Source organism: Halichoerus grypus, chromosome 1, assembly GCF_964656455.1.
Source record: "Halichoerus grypus chromosome 1, mHalGry1.hap1.1, whole genome shotgun sequence".
In the NCBI taxonomy this organism is placed as follows: Eukaryota; Metazoa; Chordata; class Mammalia; order Carnivora; family Phocidae; genus Halichoerus; species Halichoerus grypus.
Window position 1 is genome coordinate 78,834,133 of NC_135712.1, and position 16,736 is coordinate 78,850,868.

Consider the following 16,736-nt stretch of genomic DNA (forward strand, 5'->3'; position numbering starts at 1 on the left):
AGAAAGACAAATATCATATGACCTCACTCACATGTGGAATTTAAGAAACAGAACAAATGAACAAAGAAAAAAGAAACCAAGAAACAGAGTCTTAACTATAGGGAACAAACTGATGGTTATCAGGGCAGAGGTGGGTGGGAGGATGGGAGAAATAGGTGATGGGGATTAGGAGTACACTGATCGTGTTGAGCACTGAGTCATGTAGACAACTGTTGAATCACTATATTGTAAACCTGAAACTAATAACACTGTATGTTAACAATACTGGAAATAAATTTTAAAAAATTAAATAAAAACAGCAACCCTAGTATTTTTGCTCAGTGCTACACAATCTGCAGTTAAAGTGTCTGAGACCAGGATTTAAACTCAGATCTTACCGTGGGTAAAGGCTAAGTTCCTACAGCCAGCAGTAGGGGAAGGAGGGATTAAATAGGCGGGAGGCCTAGGGCCACAGAATGACCTACAGATCCGGGTCTGGCTCCAAATTCTTGCCTGGACCCGGCTCATACTGCATCGTCAGGAGCAGCCATCAGGCAGGAGCTCTGGCCAGCAAGATGCCCCCAGTATCACAGTAAGGAAACAAAGTTTGCCTTGGACTTCCTCCTGCCTCTGCTTCTGCTCCTCTCCTGAGTACCACCCCCATTCCTCTTCCTTGGGGGATCATCCAGAATCCCCACTTCTGCTCCAGGTCTGCACCCAGCCCAGCCCTAGGGAGCTCCCCTCCTGGGAGGCAGGCTGGGTGTACAGTTCGAGAGGCTGGCCTGGGGAACAGGGTAGGCTGTGTTTCATTCCACAACTTGGAAGCCTGGTGATGTCTCTTCACCCCCTGGGAGGCCCCCTCTCTGCTGCAGGGCTCATCTGCAATAGTGCTCTTAGCACAGCACCTGGCTCACCCGTCAACTCATCAATAGCACCAGAGCCTTGGCCCATCCCCTCCCACTGCGACCTTGTACTTCAAGTGGAGCCACCTGTGATTCACACATTAGCACGTAGTTCATTAATGAGCCCCCATTCATTTGTTCACACAAATATGCACCAAATATAGGTGCTACAGAGATAAATAGGGTCCAGCCCCTGCCCCTGGGGCCTTTGAGGAAGAGAAAGACCCATAAAATGATGGGTGTAAACCCATGTAAGGCATTCAGAACTACAGGCTGGGGTGGTACCAACTCCATTAGGAGTCAGTAATGTTCCTCCTGGGTTCCGAAGGGTGAATAGGAGTTTAACAGGCAGAAAAAGGCATACCCAACAGAGAGAATGGTAGTCCAAAGGCTTAGCCATGAAAGAGGGCCCGTTGTAGTCAAGGAATGGTGAGAAGCTATGAGGGGTGAGGGTATGAGGGCTGCAGTGATGGGAAATGGGATTCAACGTCTGCTCCAGACGAAGTGTTTCTAGTCCCAATTCATCCTGCAAGAAACTGGGACTGGTGGAGGTTTCCTAAGCAAGCAAGGGATGTCATGATTTTCTCTAAACTCAGTGTTGAGCTCCTGGCCCTAAAAAGGGCTTTGATGGGGCGTGAAGAGGAGCCATTTCAGTTGAGAGAGGAGAAGGTGCCAGAGACCATCTCTCCTCACCCCTGGTCTGACCTTCAGTCCACCAACCGCTGACCTGGCGGGTCCTAAACTCTAGTCAAGTCCCCACGGGAACACCAAGCTCCAGAAATCGGATTTCCATGTTTACAGAGTGATGGGAAGAGAGGAGGGTAGGAGACACAGTCGGGACCGGCTGCAAGGGTAACCTGCAGGAGAGCCAGAGAGATGTCAGTTTGTGTCTGGTGGCTCACAGCGTCCTGAAAGGAGCCTGACAGACCTGGGTTCCGATCCCACCCTCCACCCCTTACTGCCTGCATGACCTCGGGTTATGCACTTGATCTCTCCCAGGCTGTTTTCTCATCCATTAAATGGAGAGCCGCCCCACCTCAAAGACTGTTCTGAGGGTTTGTTTCAAGTGGCCAGCCTGGTGTCCTCTGTGAGGAACGAGGGACCTCTAGATATTACTGAACTGATTAACGGCCTCCTTTTATCTCGTGGAGGAGGGAGACGTCAGACGAAAAGACTTCAAATAGAAAGGGCCCCATGGAGCACAGGATGGAATCAGCGTCCCCCCCCCCCCCCGCCCAGACACGCGCTGGGCTGCGGTGAATTCCTAGGGGAGGCCCTAATCAGTCCCTTCCAATTGCTTTCTGCCCTCCTCGGCTGTTTGCAGTTTCTGTCCGAGTGGATCGCGTTTCCCACCTGAGCCAGCGGGCCCCGAGGGCTGTGGGCCGTGCAGCCGGGCAGCTCCGTGGGCTCACATGACAAGCTGGCAGGGCGCGGCTGTTCCTGGCAAGGACATGAATAATACAGGCCTTTTTCCGCAAACTCTGGCAAACATTCTGAAGTGACAAGTGAAAACACTGTATCCAAATTCTCACTGGGGCTGAGGGCAGAAGAGGCCAAAATAACTCGCCTTTATCAGGGCTAACTCATGGAAGTGAATCAGAGCTCTGCTGGGGGGGTGGGGGCCGAAGGAAACTACTGGTGATAAATGCCAAGAAATGCGAGGAAATCTCGGGGGGGGGGGCGGGTAGTGTCGGGAGTGGTCAAGCTCCTTGCAGAACAAACTACCTATACTGCCTGAATGCCGTGTCGGTGGAATGTTCCAGAATCCCAGGGGCACAGAGAAAGGAGCCCATGTGACTTGCTGGCTAGGGAGTGAGTGGGGCCATGGATTTCATCTCCACAACAGCCGGAAATCACCGCGACCACCCCAGGCAGCCCAGAGACCCCTGTGACAGGAGACCTTATGAAGAGCCGGCCCACGGCCCCTTGCGAGCAGGGGGACAAGTGGGGTGGGGCTTCACAGGATTCTGTCTCCTTTGTCTGTACTAGAGCAGCACCAAAACCAGGGCCAGTAGCAAGACTCGGTCAGTCTGAACGACTGAAGGAAGACATGGTGTGGAGAAAGAACACAGGCTTTGGACACACGAGCGCCTGTCAGTAACTCTGCGGATTGAAGCAAGTGCTTGTTCTCTCTGAGCCTCGGTCCCCTCGTCAGGTAAATGGGATGATGACATGTACTCGGAAAGGTTCTTAAAGTATTAAAATAACGAATGTAAAAGCCCCTTAAAATAGTGCTTGGTAGGTAGCGGGCACTCAGTAAATTGACTTCTCAGACTACAGTCTTCAAATATCTGGAGACCTTCAGTACCAACTGTTTCTAATTCTTACGGAGGCAGGGGGAGACTGGGGGGAGTCAAAAGAGAATGTAAAACTGAAGATGATGAACCAAAGGAAAGTACAGGGAGACCTCTAATGTCACACCTGCCTGTGTGGCCTGGGAAAGTCATGTATTTCTGTGGATCTCAGAACTTTCTACGGGTCTCAGAACTTTCTGTGGTAAGATGGGGCTGGAGTTGATCGGTGCTCTTCAAACTGTGCTTCAGGAACCCTAGAGTCCGTGGAGACCCTAAGGGACTGTCTTGGGGGTGGGGAGGAGAGAGACACGCAGGCCCTCACACAGATTCAGGAAGCTTCCCATGGAAGGCTTCCTTCTGAAGAAACAGTTCCACACTCTATCCTGAGCCCGCTGAAAAATCAATGCTTTGTCCAACATCACCAGTGTCCTCCCAAAGACCAGTGTTCTCCAGGAACCTAGTCCAGGACTAAGGTAAGGTAAGGGAGGCACTTAGAGTGCAAAATTCAAGGGGGCCCACACCCTCGGGGCCATGTGAGTACAGGGTTGGCATCCAAGTGTGCCTCCTTAAGTTCGGCACCTGAGGCACCTGGCTTGCCTGGCCACTACCAGCCCTGAGTCCCCAGCCCTTCTTCAGTGCCCGTCTTTGGCATTTGGCACTTCCCTCTCTGGAAATTTCTCACCATTACCTTCCATGGCACTACCTTCTGCAGGTAGCGTTCTGCCTTCTGGCTCCTCTCCTTCCACCTGGGCAAGAAGAATGGGATAGAGAAGTGGAGGGGAGAAAAGCATGGAGAAGACAGTGTGGGGAGGGGCTGTCGGGTCTGGTTGTGAACAAGCGGAGTGTGAGGGGTTAGTTGAAGTGCAAGAGGCAGGTGGGCAAGGTAGAGAAGCAGCTGGGACAGGGAAATGTTCTCCTCTCCCCTGACAGAATCTTCTCTCCCATCCACTTCTTCCTTCCTCAACCCACCGGCCCAGCCAAAGTCAGGTCCACATCACCTGATATTAGGGCCCCCCCAGTAGCGTGCCGAGCCATACCTGCTTCCCATCCCTCTCTACATGCAAGACTATGCCCCAAGTTCAGCTCTGGACAATTATGCCCCTCCTTGGAGACAAAATGGCATCTTCCATGTTTGCTCCACTAAGCCCAAATTCCTCACTCCCATCCCACGCCCAAGCCTGCAAACAACACTCCACCATATGCAAATGTGCCCCGAAGGCTATAGGGGACCAAATGCACCACTACTCCCTGAATTCGCCTGAGCCCCCTGCCTTGACTTTGATCCTGCTCTTTTCTTCCTCCAGGCACCCTCCCTGCTCACCCCAATTCCACCAGTGGAATCTTTGCAATGAAAACAGCACACCTCCTCTCCTCTCTTTGCAGGTCCTGCATTCAGGCTTGCCAAAGCCTAGAGCCGTGTGCAGATGTTGGAGAGCACATGTCCCTCCTTCTGCTTGGCCAGTATTTTCAATATGTCCATATTGCAAAAGCAAGGCCCTTGCCTTGTCCTCAATGACGAGCCACAGGGCGGAAAGCAAACACCCGGCCTGCTGAGATCCACACCTGAGACACGCTACACCGAACGGTGCGTCTTCAGGACAAGCTTGTCGACGACAGGAAAACTGCCCTCTCCACCATTTCTCGCCCCCCCTTTGCACCTAGCCCAGCTGCGGGCTCCGGCAGGCACTCCGGAAATACTGATGGAATTAATTAATGAGATCCTCCTGCTGGGAGCACAGAACTAACTCCAGAAAAAGTAATTACGGAATGATTTCCATACCAAAATAATTTTCTTGCCTTTTCCACGTGAAGATGAACGACTCCTCCAATGATAAAAAAATGTTCTAAAGCTGGATTGTGATGATGGTGGCACAACCCGGTACATGTACTACAAGTCCTTGCATTTACACTTAAAGGAACTTAATTTCATGAAATATAAATTGTACCTCAGTAAAGTTGTTTTAAAAAACTCTGTGTGATTTCTTGGTGGCATACTCCGTTCGGCTGAGTAACAAGCTGAGTCATGAGCACACTTAACAACGACACGTAACCCAGCCTGTAAGGTGTGGCTCTGAGCTCAGCGTTAGCCCCCATGGGTCAGCAGCAGCTGTCCATGTTTGGGTCTGGGGAACGTCCCAGAACATTGTGGCTTGTCCGAGTGGGGAAAACACCAGGGTGGCCAGGGTTCAGGTCAATCGACAGTCAGGACACCGTGTCAAGTGAATTGATCCTACAGAACATTCCACATGGGCCTCTTCAGTGGATCAAGGCTAAAGAATCTGACCCAGATCAGAATCGCTCCCCTGAGGAAGTGTCCTCCAGCCTCAGCCTATGGCTCACTCACACGGTACCAGTGAGCTTCCTCCACAGCAAGTCCACGGTTCATGATGTCACACTCAACTGGGCTATTATTTAATTAATATTTGTCTCTCTCTGTAGACCATATGCTACGTGAGGTCAAGGATCCGGCTCTTAGGCTCCCAGGGCCTATTATAGAAGCAAGCGCATGGTAGAGGGTCATGAAAGAGTTGACTGAGGGGCGCCTGGGTGGCTCAAATGGCTAAGCGTCTGCCTTCGGCTCAGGTCATGATCTCGGGGTCCTGGGATCAAGCCCTGCATCAGGCTTCCTGCTCTGCTGGGAGCCTGCTTCTCCCTCTGCCTCTCCCTCTGCTGCTGCCCCTGCTTGTGCTCTTACTCTCTGTCAAATAAATAAATAAAACCTAATAAAATAAAATATAAAAAAAAATAAAGAGTTGACTGAATGCTGAACGAGTGAGTGGACACTCTTCACCGACTAAATTAAGACAAGAGACACACACCCATTTTCTTTCAGGGCAGCACTGCCATGCAGCTGGATATTTAAGATCGGAAAGGGCCCCATGGAGAGGAGAAGAGGGAACCAACGTTCACCAGGGCAATTCACAACACTGCCCCCATGTAGCCTCACCATAATCTAGACACTAGGTATGGTTATTGTCCAGTTTATGGGTGGAAAGGGAGGTTTTGCAAGCAGAACCCAGATCTGCCAGGCCAGAAAGGCCAAGCTCTTTCCCAGTCATCCCAGTCCCTGCAGTGCAAGCTCAAGGTTATCACGGCACAGGCAGGTGGTTGAGAGTCTGAGGGCCAGTGAGGTGGCCCAAGGTCAGGGCCTCCACGCCATCTTCCTCCAGCCTCTGCCCACAGTGTGCGGGAGCCAGGTCTGGGTGCACAGCAGGTTCATGGAACAGAATCATGTCTTCACAAGACTGTGGCGCAGAGCCTGAGCCTCACTCACACCTGGACAGCAGCCCACGCCCTGTGCAGGCCTCCAAGGAACTCCCCTTTTCCCCTGGGAAAGCACTTCCCAGCTATTCCATTTCCCACCGCCACATCACAAAGAGCTGACACCCGAGAGAACACCATGGCATGCCCTCCTCCTCCCCCTCGTTCCTAAGGGGAGAGCCTGAGCCTGCAGTTTCGGACAGCAAGGTGCGTACCACACAAGGGGCTACCTGCCCTCGCAGAGACAGTATAGCACAATGACGATGAGGATGGACTTGGGTGTCAAACCTTCTGGGTTCAAGTCCCAACTTACTCACCACATACTAGCTATGAGACCTCCCGGGCCCTAGTTTCCTCATTGGTCAAGTGGGGTATTAATAGTCTTAACTCTTAGGGTTGTTGTGGGCATTAAATGAGTTCCTACATAAAAAGCACTTGGTACCTGGCACAGAATAAATGCTATAGAATTGTTAGCTACCATGATGATTTTTTCCAGCACATTAAAGCTGCCTCTCCGTCTGTAACTGAAGGAACAGAAGATGCTGAGCATAGGGAAGGCCTGAGGCGATGGCAGATTCCCTTGGCATTTCAGGCCGCCAAACACTGAGAAAATAGCCATCCTGGCCTAAGTCCAGAGGCTTCTTTATCTCAGCTGCCAGTAAGGACAGACGTTGGCATACTGGCACCAGGGAGAGACAGGGTGGAGAGAGAGAACTTACCCCACAGCAGAGTGAAAAAAAAACAAAAAAAACCCAACACTCACAGGTTGTTTGCCCCTCTGTGGTAAAGGAAAAAAAAAAACTTCCCATGGAAAAATACGCAGCTCTAGAAAATACCACTTTCCTGGAGCCACCCAGAACAATGAAGAAGGATCTCCTGGAACTGGCTCATTGGGTCAAAGGACAAAGAAGTCAGAAGTCTGGGCAGCTCCAGAAATGAGGGAGGGGGGTTATCAGCACGAGGTCCTCCTGCTTCTCACATTTAAAAGGCTGGGGTCTAGATTCATACAGCCAGACCTGAAGGTGCACAAAGGGTAAGAGTCATACAACCAGCCATCAGAGAAATGCAAATTAAGACCATAATGAGACAGCACTGCCCACCTATCAGAACAGCTAACACGAACATATGACCGTATCAAATGCTGGCAAGGACGTGGACAAAGTGGATCTCTCCCACTCCCACTTCTGGTGGGAGTGCTAAGTGGTACAGCCACTCTAAAAAACAACTTGGCAGTTTCTTAAAAAATCAAAACTACGCTTGCCATACAACTCAGCAATTGCACGGCTGGGCATTTATCCCGGAAAAACAAAACTTTACGTCTACACAAAAACCTGTACAAAATTGTTCGTGGCAGCTTTATTTGTAATAGTCAGAAACTGGAAACGACCAAAACATCCTTCAAAAAAGGTCAGTGATGAAACTAGTGCATCTATCCCATGAAATGCCACTCCGCAACAAAAAAGAGCAAACTACTGATCAATTCAACTACCTGGATGGACCTGAAGCGTATGATGATGACTGAAAACAAGCCAGTCTCAGAAGGGTGCATATCGTAGGTCTCTATTTACAGAACATTCTCAAAAGGACAAAATTATAGAGATGCAACACAGACGGGAGGGGCCGCAGCAGTGTGACCATGAAAGGGTGGCAGGAGGGAGATCTTTCTGGTGATGGAACAGTCTATCTCTGGATCGCAGTAGTGGTTCTGCTAATCCACCCACGTGAGAAAATGACATAGAAACATACACACATTGTACCAATCTCACATTCCTGGTTTTGATACTGTATTATAATTATGTAAGATGAAGCCATTGAAACAAACTAAACGAAGGATGCACTGGACATCTCTGTACTATCTAAACAAAGGATGCACTGGACATCTCTGTATTATCTTTGCAAGTCCCAGTGAATCTACAATTGTTTCAAAATAAAACATGAAAAAAGAGAGGTGCACAGGCTACCAGCAGGGCAGCTGGGCTTCCAGCCCACATCCTTCTCCAAAATCGTAGTCCTCCAATTAGATAAGTATAATTTCACATGCAGCATATTTCATACTGCCATGCCTCTGCACTTCTACCCAGACTGCCCTCCCTCCACCTAGCTAACTTTTCATTTCCCTTACAGCCCAATTTACATACCTTCATTTCCTAGAAGCTTCCCTGACATCCTGTGCTAAGATTACTGATCTTTCAGGGTGTCTGGGTGGCACAGTTGATTGAGCGTCTGACTCTTGGTTTTGGCTCAGGTCATGATCTCACAGCTCTGAGATCAAGTCCCACATCGGGCTCCATGCACAGAGTCCGCTTGGGATTCTCTCTCCCTCTGCCCTCCCCCTGCATGCTCTCTAGTGCACACTCTCTCAAATAAATAAATTAAAAAAAAAAAAAAAGATTACTTATCTTTCTTTGTACTTCCCTATACATACTTTCTCAACTGAATTGTGATTATTAGTTTATGTGCCATTATCTCTCACCACACGCAAGCCTCGGAATTGGAAAATAGATTTTCAAACTTCTTCAATAAAGGACTTGTTTGTTGAGTATATAAAGAACCCAACTCAATCATAAGAAGATAAACAAATCTTATTCTTTAAACGAGCATTTCTTTAAGGGAATGCAAATAAAATCACAAGATATCACCACAGACCTACTAAAATAGCTAAAATTTACAAGACTGACCATACCAAGTGTTGGCAAGGAAATGGAGCAACTGGAACCCTCATGGAGTGCTGGGGACAATGTAAAATGATGCAACCACTCTAGAAAACAATTTGGCAGCTGCTTCTTCTTTTTTTTTTTTAAGATTTTATTTATTTATTTGACAGAGAGATAGAGCCAGAGAGCACAAGTGGAGGGAATGGCAGAGGCAGAGGGAGAAGCAGGCTCCCGGCCGAGCAGGGAGCCCTACGCAGGGCCCGATCCCAGGACCCTGGGATCATGACCTGAGCCGAAGGCAGACGCTTAACCATCTGAGCCACCCGGGTGCCCCAATGGCAGCTTCTTAAAATGTGAAACATACACCTACCGTAGGACCCAGCCATTGTACTCTTAGGGGTTGAGGCAGGAAAAAGAATTCATAGGTCCCCACAAAAATTTTTTTAACAAATGCTTGCATTGGCTTTATTTTAATAGCCAAAAATTGGGAACCACCCAAACGTCTGTTAATAGATAAACGGATAAACAGATAGTGGTATTTCCTTACAGTAGGGTGCTATTCAGCAAAAAAGTAATGAGCTATTCATACACACAACATGGATGAATGTCAGATAATTAAGGAGTGTTCTTGTCGTGATGAGCACCAGGTCATGTATGGAAGTGTTGAATCACTGTATCGTACACCTGAAACTAATATTTCACTGTATGTTAACTAACTGGAATTTAAATAAAAACTTTTAAAAAATAAAAATAAAATAATAAAACCTTTAAAAAATTGTGCTGAGAGTAAGAAGAGCATGTGCTGTGTTATGCTATTTACATAAAGTTCTAGAAAATGCAAACTAATCTATAGTGATAGAAAGCGGATTATGGTTTGCCTGGGAATGGGAGGCAGGACATGGGAGGCAGGCTGGGAGGAGGGAAGGACAAGGTAAAGGAGGAAACTTTGGGGGGTAATGGTTATGTTCATGAACTTGACTGTAGGAATAATTTCATGAGTGTAGACATATGTCAGAACTCATCAAGCTGTGAGGTTTCAATATGTTGTCTGTCAATTAGACCTCAATAGAGCTGTATGGAAAAAAAAAGAAAAGAATGGGGACCTTTCAGCAGGCATCTACTTTGTGGGAAGAGCATTATATAAATAATTATTAATCTTCACTCAAGGTAGGGGTTATTCAGCCCATTTTACATCTGAGGAAACTGAGTCAGAAAGGCCAGGTAGTCGTGCAAGTATGGCCAAATGAGTCTCAAACCCAGTTCAAATGTCCTCAAAGCTGGGGCACTTGTCTCTGTATTGTGAGGTCTTCCAACAATGGTGAACTTCCAGTAAGAAGCCAGAAATGATACCCCTGGCTTCAACAAGACCTCTAGGATGTGAACAGAGGAGGATGAAGGGCTGGCAACATTGAGATGCCAGGGGATCTGTGGCATCATTGAGAGGACACCCTCTCCCTTCTGGGCTACCATTGCCACAAATTCCTTCAACGACCAAACCCAGCCCATCACAGGTTTTGGGCCAGACAGGCCAAGGCAGGAAGTGGGCTGTACCTGTCCCTGGGAACATCCTTCCCTGGGCAGCTAGAGTGGCTGGGTGGGCAGGACCCTGGCCAGACATTCAGGAGAACAGACTCCATTTCCACTTGTGTCATAGACAAGGCCCTTCCCCTTTCTGGGCTTCCATTTCCTTAGATGGAAGATGTGAAGGCCAATCAACCAGCTTTCCAAGGACCTCTTTCAGCCCTGATTCACATTCCGAGCACCCCGCTGAAGTGAGCTTTTCCTCCTCCTGAAGCTGATAAGGGCCAGAGAGGAAAAGGATTCTTGATTATCTACAAAACTGTCCACCCCGCTCCCCCACCCCCAACCCCAGCTTCACAGTCAAAGACACTTGGCAGTGCCAAACCAAATCTTTCCCTCTGCCACTCTGCCTCCTCCCCCCAGCCCTACCCTCTGCAATAATCTTCAAAGAGCCCGACCTGCCATTGCTGCTTTGCTCCCTCGTTAGCAGGGTGAGCCCTGGGACACACAATTTCTCCCTTTAGAATTCTTGGAGATGATGTATGGTTATGGGCTCATATATGTCATATACAGTCATGATGTAGGAGTGCTCCTCCCCGTGTCCCTTGTTGTGCCTGTATGCTCAAGACCGAGCCAGAATCTCTTGCCCAAACAGGCCAGGATATGTGGCTGGGTACACAATCTCTGTGAAGCTGAATTAAATCCCTCTTGCCAGAGGAATAATCACTTACCCAAACATGGAGGAAAACCAATCAGATCCATCTCAGTATGTTCCCCTGGCAAGAGCACCGGGAGTCCAGAGGCTAAGAAGGCCTCTGCTTCCAGATGACTCAGAGACCTGGGGCCAGCAGCACCCCAACTCACCTCCCGGGGCATCACATGAGTGAGGGGACTATGCTAAAGAACTCTATGGACCTCCCAGCTCTGACGCTATCTTACTGTAGACTGAAGAGTCCTCGGGGTCTGAGAGGAACAGTGTGGCCTTTCGTGAAGCTCCAAGCACTGTCACCACAGCTGTTCACAGAGCGGCAGAGATGGAATGAGGCACCCCGAGGGTGGAACTGCATTTGGGAACCCCCGCCCATGTAGGCGCCAACTTGCTGTGAAGAGCACCCACTAATTCTGAGAAGCTGTGGAGTCCCAGCCAGGCTCAGCTTACATCTCGGTTGCTTGTGGGCTCTGCCATCTTGGTCAAGTCTCTTTACCTCTGCGAGAGACTCCATTTCCACATCAGCCTCATGAGAACAGAAAAACCTACCCTGTTAGGTCATTGCCGAGTTCAGTGAGATCCTACAAACAGAGCATGAAGCACAATGCCTAGAGCCATGACTAAGCCTTCCCTACCCTTCCCTGCCCTTCCTCATACACACACCTAAAAGTTCTCAGAATTAGATCTGCCCAGCTAGTTTCACTGACCTGGAAAACCAAACCCCTGACGAGGAAGGGGTCTTAATTCCAAGCACACCAGGGGACCACTGCATGAAGTGCATGGGGGCTGGGGCAGCAGCTACCGGGGTGGGGTCTGAGAAGAGTAGAGGCAGGGCTGGCCCTGGAGACCATCCACCATGTCCCCTTGCCAGTCACATACAAGGGCTCAGTGGTCAGGAGGCTTCCTGAGCAGTGCTGCATTCCACCGGCCTCCTTCTCTGCCTCCCCAGGAGCAAGTACCTTCCCCCTCAGCCACCAACAGTCACCAGTGGTGTGACCTGGCTTCTTAAAATGAGGGTGTGGGACCAAATGGCCCCTCTAGTCCTTTCCACCTTTTTAATTTTTATGAACTACAATTTTACAAGGTGAACTGATGCTTAACTGATGCCCCCAGCTTCTCCCCATCCCCTCCTCCAGGATGCATGAAGGGGGAGGAAGGGGGGCAGGGAGCCCAAAAGTTCTGAAAGTAGAGGGAGAAGGGCCGAGGCTGGGGCTCCATTATGCTAATTTAATTAGCTCTAATCTGCCCACAGCAGGGCCTTGAAGAAAGAGGCTTTTGTTTAAATTTCACATTTGGCAGGAAGTGCTCCTTCTCCTCCCCCCTCCCACCCCCCAGTGGAGTTTAAGAGTCAAAAGCTCTAATTTCAGTCCTGGCTCTCACATCTAGCAGCGCTGGGGCTTCCTTTTCACACTTCTTTGACCAACTCCTTGATTTTTCCAGGAAGGAAATATGCCCCAGATGTCTGTCAGTAAAAGGAGAGTTTTTATCTGCCCTTATAAAAGGGCGTCAGTAATTCACAGATTCCCCAAGAAGCTAGCGACAAGGCAGGGAAAGGCCAGCGGACTTCTCTCCACTGATAAAACAAAGGTTTACTAATCAACTAAACCCCCTCCCATGGGCAGGGAGCTTCACAACCGTCTTACCAGGATAATAAGAACAGAAATCTCCCTCTTGTTCATCCATTCAACCAATGCTTATTGAGTACCTACTCTTCACAGGAGAGGAGGGAGAAGGGTGTAAGGGGGGGGGGGGGTGACTTGCTTCATGCCTCCCAGCCTGGTGGTGGCACAGCAAGCCTGTAATCTGAATCTCCAAAACCAAAAGGCCCTGGTTTGTAGCACTGGCTGATTTCCGCGCTGTAAACTTCCCCACCATGGCCAATTTCCGGCTATCAACAATGTTTAACAAGCAGCTTGCAAAATTCCTGAATATTTAAAAATCAGCTCTCTGAGAGCCTCCGGACTAGAAGCAAATTCTCCTGGCTCCTAATTGAGTGTTCTTTCTGCCTCACCTCTCTACCTCCTGGCAGGAGTCAACGTGCTATGGGGGCTGAAAGGGGAACCTTCATGAAACCTACCTGAAGGATTGTTAACAGTGGTTGGATTTCAGGCATGTTTTATTTTCTTCCGCATCCGCATTTTCCCAAGTATCTTATGAGCGCATATTACCTTTACAATCAGAACATACCTGGGTAATGAGTCATTTTTTACCGAGCTGAGTCGAATGCTTTGCAATCACCTCCCCACATAATTTCTTTCTGCCACCCTTGGGCACGAGAGAGAAAGAGAGCGTTTCCTAAAAGCCCAAGTTCCCTGGCAGAACAGAGCAGGTGCACCTAAGTTCAGCCGTTCACCTGAATCTAGTGCAGTCTCACCTGGAGGACAAATTCGTGCCCTTTGGAGTTCAAATTTCACCAGCAATCGAGAAAATACAACTCCCTGTTCAAAGAGTCCAAAAGCCATGCTCTAAAAAATCAAAGTCTCTTGGGCCATCAAATGACCTTACCCCCCAATGGGCAGAGGTGGAAGCAGACGGTTTGACTTATCAGAAACAACTGCTCCTTCTCCCTGAGCCTTAGAGAAAGAGGTCTCCCCAGAGGAGGAGGCTTCCACCCTCTTATATGCCCCCAAGCTGGGATTCAGGTGGTCTTACCTCAGTGCTGGGACACAGGCCTGGCACCCGGGCTTGGGACCGCTCAAGGAGGCCAGTTCATTTCAGCTGGGCTCCAGGATCTCACTGCTTCTCCCTCTCTGCACAACTGGCTCTACCTTGCCTGCGGAGAGGAGAAAAAATAAATAAATAAACCACAGGCACACAAAAAAAGCTGCAGACAGAGCACCAGAAGCGCATATGTTAACACATGCAGGAGGGTTAGGACCCTTCCTCCTCCCACGCCCTGCCCTGGTCACTCCTGACCCTTTGGAGTCCCTTCCAGAACGACAGCCGCACCTGAGAGCCAGGCCGCTTTCCCAGGGCTCAAGCCGCCCATCTGTTCCCCCAGACCTACCCCTCCTGCGGCTGCACGATTTCAGTGAGCTGTAGGTGAAGCAAAGCAAACTCTGCCACAGTCCCTTAGTCCCGTGCTCCTTTCTGTTATTAGTAAGGAAAGCAAGAAAAAGAAAACTACAGTTGTGGCCCCAAGTTTCATTTTTAGATAAGGCTTATGGATAGCTGGTTTCAATCAACCAATATATCATCACCCTTGCCCCGTCTCCCTGTGACCGACAGTATAGTGTGTGTAATGTTACAAATGTGAATTCAACTCCTGATTTATTTTGAGAGCATTTTTAACGGAAACTAAGTTTCCAACCCCTATATTGTTATAGCTGCCTGGGTGGATGGCATTTGTTTTTCAAGTAACTGTTGGTCTTCCGAATGTCAAAGAAATTTATGTCCCATCTAGAAATTTTAGAAAAATAGAGTTCAGTCAGAAGGAAAAAAAATTACCTATTCTTCTCTCTCCAGGATAACTACAGATAACAAACCCTTCCTGGTTTTATTTGGTGATCTGGAGTTTTTACAAAGATGCAAGAAAGCGAGGCAGGGCTTAGTGCAATGTCATCAGCAGTCTTCTGCAGGGGCTACGGAACCTGTCCCTCGGTGGCCAGACCAGAACTGTCACCCCACCCCCAAGGGCTGGCCGTGAGTCACCAGTGGTTTTTTGTTAATTACAAATAGTTCGTAAAACTAAATCTTTGGGGAAATCCATGGTTATTTCCTTAAGACCCAGTCAAAGAGTTTCCAAATGTCTCAGACTTGGCCTGCTGCCTCCAGGACTTCTGTGCCATATAAAGGGCTCCGGGCACTGGCGAGAGGTGACCCAGTGCCCTGGGCCTGGCCTCCTCCCCTCCCTCCCCTCCACCCAGCCCCTCCCTCACCCACATCCTCGCTCGCCAGGTGTAACATTTCCAGTGCAAATGAACACCCAGTGCCAGCAGTCTGGGTCGTCACTTGTCATGTTCACACTCAGCTCAGCCCAAGTATAAGACCTGATGATTAAACGAGCTCCCCTAATCAAGCTTAGGGAGGGGGTGTGTGAGAAGGAACTGGAAGGAGGAAAAGGTGAGAAATGCCCTGAGGAACAGAGAGGCGTGGTAACACACAAGTGTGGTGTCCAGGAGGAAGAGACCCTGAGATGCCATGAGAAACAACAGTCAGGCCATGAGAGTGCAGACCCCAAGAGGAAGTACCACCAGATGAAAGCGGAGGTGAAGTGAGCCACTGAGGGTATGGAAATGTCAAGGTCTTGCAAAGATTCAGGGTGAGCAGAACAAAGGACAAAGGCATCAGGTGACACGAGAAAATAAAAAGCCACTTGCAGCATTTGGGCACTTTGCCGCTGTCTACAATTAATGCCGACAAAACACCAGGGCCAAAGACACGGTGCGGAGACTGGGTCAGGCTGGGAAGAGATCTCTATGTGAAATGCAGCCGAGCTGGGGCCCACCTGGGAGCCTGCCTGTAACCAGCCTTCCCCAGGGAACAGGACCAAGGTGCTCCCAGGGTTGGGGGACTAGGGGACCGCTGACTCACTGGAGGGAGGCCTCCTCTCTCCATCTCTCTCTAGCTAGCCTCTTATCCCTCCTTTGGCTCCAGGCCAAACCTTCAGTGAGACATGGGTAGTTTTCCACATAATCTGTCTAAACAGACTTCATGGATTTCTGTGGCCCTGTGACCCAGGCAAAGACCCTGGGAAGCCAAGCCTCATGCCCCTTCCCAGCTGACCAGCCCCCCTGCCACTCCACCCCATGCACCCTACACTCCAGCCACAGCAATCTGCAGACCACTGAGGGAATGTGGGGTTCCATCCGTGCTTTTTAAATCCTTTGGCAGATGGATTGCAGACCTCCAATATTGCTCAAATAGGCAAGTCATTCTACCTGTCTCCCTGCTACCCAACCCATACTCACACCTGGGCCTCCCCCTGATGGACAAAGGGTGGAACTTGGACTTAAAAGCAACTCACCTAAATAAGGGAGCTGGACCAATCAGATACTTTCAAAATTGCAACTATGAAAAAAGACTACAGTCAGCTAGTGGTGGACCCTTGAGCTTCAGGGGAAGGTAGTAGGGGCACTAGAAGAAGTGACTGCCATGCACAAGATCAAGTGATGGGGCCAAGGGGCCCTGCAGAAGGAGAGGAAGCTGGCCCACAAAGAGAACAGGGCAGAGGCCCAGGGAGAGGCAGACAGGAAACTGTGCAATCCCAGAGAGAGCAGATGCTTGGTGATGTTCTAGAAACTGCAAAGCTCATCTGAACTTCCTCCTTTTTATTCCTATAAGCATCCCCTGATCCCTTCCAGAAACCCCTGAAGAGCTAGGTTTAAAGCGGCTCTGGGGTCCCAGCGGCTTCAGCTCACTGAAGTCTTCCAGGGCGGAGACTGAGAGCAGAGGTGCTCCCCCACCATCACCCAGT

The 16,736-nt window shown here is 49.5% G+C and overlaps 1 protein-coding gene across 9 annotated transcripts in view; it reads right to left on the reverse strand.

Moving 5' to 3' along the window:
- Positions 1–16,736, reverse strand: part of ST6GAL1 (ST6 beta-galactoside alpha-2,6-sialyltransferase 1) — a 117,529-nt gene that overhangs the window by 78,283 nt on the left and 22,510 nt on the right. For all 9 annotated transcript variants that reach the window (XM_036066693.2, XM_036066691.2, XM_036066706.2 and 6 more), the window contains exon 2: positions 13,973–14,093. The gene's annotated coding sequence lies outside the window, so the exon portion shown is untranslated. The remainder of the gene's footprint in view (positions 1–13,972; positions 14,094–16,736) is intronic.